This window comes from Gekko japonicus, unplaced genomic scaffold (genome assembly GCF_001447785.1).
Source record: "Gekko japonicus isolate JY-2015 unplaced genomic scaffold, Gekko_japonicus_V1.1 scaffold1266, whole genome shotgun sequence".
NCBI lineage: Eukaryota > Metazoa > Chordata > Lepidosauria > Squamata > Gekkonidae > Gekko > Gekko japonicus.
In genome coordinates, this window is record NW_015169813.1 from 415,303 (window position 1) to 419,917 (window position 4,615).

Here is a 4,615-nt window from a genome sequence, read left to right on the forward strand (position 1 = left end):
ACAAAGGGAGAATCACCCCTCTCCCCAACTGGAGAAACCGGTGACCACATTGAGACAGACTCAGGCTGGGTTTTTTGTGGATCCTGCCCCTCCGGAGGAGCAAAGAAACGTGAACCCAGGGCCAAGACAACCAGATGGGCACAATGTGGACAGTGTTCCCTCCAGAGGTCATTTCGGGGGGGATCGCGGGGGATCGCAGTTCCCCCGGGTGAGGTGTAGGGGGGCGGGGCACACGATGAAGCCCCGCCCCCTGCTTCCTGCCGCCCCGCTTCTGGCCCTCATTCAGCCAGGAGGAGGCAGGAGAAGAGGGAGGGTAAGTTGCTTCCTCCCCGCCTCTCCCCACCCCTGCCTGCCTGGGGCCAGGGAGGGCCTTGGTGGGGCTTCCTCGCACTCCCGCCGGCCTTGCAGGTCCACCCCCGGGCCCCTGATGTCAGGGGGTGTGGCATATGCTAATAAATTATGCTAATGAGTTCCCCTAGCTCTTTTTCTACTAAACGACCCCTGGTTCCCTCTAAGCTGAGTTAGTGTGAGCTTGCTCAGTTTTTTTTTAGCCTCCAGCTCACACATTTTTGCCTTCACTCAGGATTAGGCAGGAGCCCAATCGTTCGCTCACCGCTTGAATGCCAGGAGCTCAGAGTAGAATTTTTGCTCACAAGACTCCACAGCTTTAGAGGGTGCACTGAATGCAGGGGCTAGAGATAATATTTAAGTTCAATTGTTTTTTACAAGCTCTTTCAGTGGTGGCCCGTTTTGAAAGGATCCCCCTGGGTCTGCCAACTGTGGGGTCCTTCAACGGAAATTGAGATCAAGAGCTCACTTGGGAAGGGGGGGGGGGAATGACTTGAGACGAAGTGCATGCCCTAAAATATGAGACCACACTCCCTCTGCAAAGAAAGATCAGTTATGGTGGAGCAGCAGTTTATGAAGAGAGAAGAGACTGAATTTATACCCTGCCCTCTGCTACCCGAAGGAGTCTCGGAGCGGCTTACTATCTCCTTTCCCCTCCCCCTCCCCACAACAGACACCCTGCGAGGTAGGTGGGGCTGAGAGAGCTCTCTTAAAAACTGCCCTTGAGAGAACAGCTCTGAGAGAACTTGTGACTGGCCCAAGGTCATACCAACAGCTGCATGTGGAGGAGTGGAGAATCAAACCCGGTTCTCCCAGATTAGAGTCCGCGCTCTTAACCACAACACCAAACCATGGGAAGAGCCAGGGCTGGATCGCCGGACCACATCTGGAGAATCCCAGGTTCGGAACCCCCCCCCCAATCGCCTCAGAGCAACCAGCTCCTTCTGTCTCACCTACCTCCCAGGGTTTCCAGGAGATCGAGTGGAAGAGAGCCATGTATGCCACCTCGAGTTCTATCACGGAAGGATGGGATGAAAAAAAAAAACCCCACCTGCGATCAGTAAATAACAAAATAAATCCACTTCATCTTTGCATCGGACTGGACGAAAAGTAACAGTCGCGTGAAAAAAGTACATCAGAGAAGACACGAGTGATTGTGAGTTTGTTTTCTGGCATAGAGGATTTTGATTTTTGTGTGTCTCCCGACGTGTGCCCTGAGCTGGAGAGCCCAGGCAAGCCCAACCTCATCAACTCCCGAAAGCTAAGCAGGGTCGGCCCTGGTTAGTACTTGGATGGGAGATCAACCGAAGGAAGACCAGGGTTGCGAGGCAGAGGCAGACAAAGGCCAACCACCTCTGAATCTCTCTTGCCTCGAAAACTCTACGGCAGGTGTTGCCAGACTTGCTTAAACTAAGAGCTACACGGAATAAATGTCAGATGTTTGAGAGCCACAAGGCATGAACAAATATAACATGTTTTTAACTGGGAAACATGCAAATTTGCTTTTTTTAACATTAAACGAGACTGCCAAAAACAAAAACAGATATTGATAATGATATTTATTTGTCCAACGATATTGATTTGTTTGCTAATGATATTTACGTGTCTAAGAGAGAGAGAGAGAGAGAGAGAGAGAGGTGGAAAGAAAGAACGAAAGAGGTGGAAAGAAAGAGAGAAAGAGAGCGAGAAACAAAGAAAGCAAATAGATGAGGAAGGGAGGGGAAGGGATGAAGGAAGAGAGACAGAAAGAAAGAGAGACAGCGAATAGATGGAGAGCCTACCGGGAGCCACACAATATGTGCGAAAGAGCCGCCTGTCGCTCCCGAGCCACAGTTTGACCATCTCTGCTCTACAGGGTCAGCGTAAGTTAGTTGTGACTTGATGGCAAATAAATAAATGTGAGCGAACAGGGGTGGTGGGGGGGAAGAGGATATGTTCACAGGATCATCTCTATCCCGGGGCGAGCGCCGAGCAATGAAGCGACCACAGACAACATGGCTAACCCCCTCAAGACCAAACCCAGAACTCGCAAGGATCCAGGGCGGTCGTTACCAAACTGGGCGTGACCCGAGTTCAGATTCCAAGCTCAGTCAGCAACACCGTGCGCCATCCATCTCACACACTGGCGCTGGACTCGGGCCAAGGAGACGCAGGTTCGAATCTCCCCTCGGCCAAATAGCCTAAGGAGGAGGGGTCCACCCCCCCCACCTCACCATAATCTCCCTCCCTCGCAGGTTTCTTGTGAGGGATGAAGCCAAAGGCTGATCTCTGCCTCGAGGAACTTAAAACCAAGATTTCGATCGGGGTTGGGAGGGAGAGATAATGAAAGCGAGGAGGAATGAAAGTCAACACTGTAATATGATCAAACTGGGAAATGAATTTCAAGGAGTGGCTCAAAAGAGGGCGGATTTAATAGGGATGCCAACCAACACGTAGGACCCGGGGGTCCCCTGGAATGACAGCTCATCTCCAGGCTACAGCGATCAGGTCTCTTGGAGAAAACGGATGCTTTGGAGGGGGGACTCTGTGGCACTGTGCCCCACTGAGGTCCATGTCCTCCCCAAATCTCCAGGAGTTTCCCAACCTGGAGCTGGCAACCCCATGCCCCACCCTTAGCCAATGGCCAGGGTGAACCTGGCGACCCTGGGGGGGTGATGGGGGTACCACTCATGGAGATGTCCCTTTCTGTCCCATCTTGAATGCTCACAAGGTGTTTCCCCTTAAGGTACGGTACATCCTCCCCGATGGAAGATTATCACTCCACAGTGCCATTAAAAAAAAACAAACCCAAAACAAACCTGATTTGTCAACTTCCCCAGCCCAATTTTTCTTTGAGAGCTATTTTTGGTTTCCTGAGCAAGAAAGGAGGGAGGGACGGAAAAAATCAGATGTACTTCCTGGTTCACACGCTGAAACTGTAGGGCTCCAGAAAGGGCCCCATGGTGGCTGGATTTCAAATTACACCCCCCCACACCAGTTCAATGAGCAGACAGGGCCATGCCGGAGGGGTGAAAGGGGTTGCAGGCATGCTTGCTAAAAGATCTGCCCAGGAGGTGCTGTGGCAAAGCCGCAAAACAGGCCACAGGTGAATTCTGGGAAGAGAAATATATGTACAAAAAAACCCAAAACACGCAGAATTACAGTCGCCTTCACTCCCTCTGTCCCCTCTCGGCCCAGTTATGATAGGAATCTCGGTTCGCCAGACTACTCCAGCAAACAAAAAAAGGGGAAATTTAGCTTTTATGAAAGGGGGGGGGAGTGAAGGGATGACGTTCAGCCAGGCACCCGGTCTTCTTGAACAGACCGAGGGAAGAGTCCTCTTCCTCCAGATGTGACTCACAGAAAAAAGGTCCACCGTTTGCAAAGGATGCTGAACAAAACAAAGAGATCGGAAAAAAAAAAACGGGGGGGGGGGGAGGCCTGCAGACGGCATGGATGGATGTTTGTCCGGATTGTTTTTTTTTAAAGGAACACAAAGAGCACGTTAGGAAAACGGGGACTGTGACCATAGTGGGAGGGGGAGCTTTTGCAAAAAAACCCACCAAATTGACATTGCAACAGTTGGTTAAAAGGGAGCTTTTGGGGAGAAGGAAGAACATCCGAGCGGATGGCAAATAGTAAAATGGTCTTTTTCTCCCCACCCCTGTCAACCTTGCAAGGGGGAATTCAGCACATGGAGGCCTCATCCTGTCTGGCCCACGACACAGAGAGAGAGAAAAGCCGAAAAGGGCAACACTTCTAGCTCTTTCCTTTTGCTTCCCATCTGGATGTTAAACTGCAACAACAACCTCCCCTCCAATGCTTGCAAGGATTGGGAGGGGGGGGGCTAATTCCAACCCTACCTCCTCTGATTTCTCTTCCTCTCTTAGGTTCCCCCTCCATAAGCCCACCCATATTATGGCAGTTCCCAACCTGGGGAGGGGGACGGGGGAGGCACAGAACCCCCTGGGAAAACTCAGCCACAGATTTCGAAGAAAACGATTCGGCTTCCAGTCCCCAAGCGATTTTGCTTCCCCCCCCCAATATCATCATCCCCCCCAAAAAAACCTCGAATCCAGCAGTTGAAACGACTCACATGTGTCTCTCCCCGCCTCCAGTACAGCAGGAAAGTTCTTTTGTTGCAAGAAACCTATGTTCTAAAGATATATATATATATATGCCAAGGTAACAAGGTCCAATCGCTTCCTCCTTGTTTGTTTCTCAAAACCAGGAAGAAACAAATACGTTCAACATGTAAAGGAGAACAATCACTCCACTTCATCTCCCC

At 51.0% G+C, this 4,615-nt stretch overlaps 1 protein-coding gene across 3 annotated transcripts in view; it reads right to left on the reverse strand.

Annotated features, from left to right (window-relative positions):
• Positions 1–4,615, reverse strand: part of CSNK1G2 (casein kinase 1, gamma 2) — a 120,366-nt gene that overhangs the window by 114,965 nt on the left and 786 nt on the right. The window lies entirely within an intron of this gene.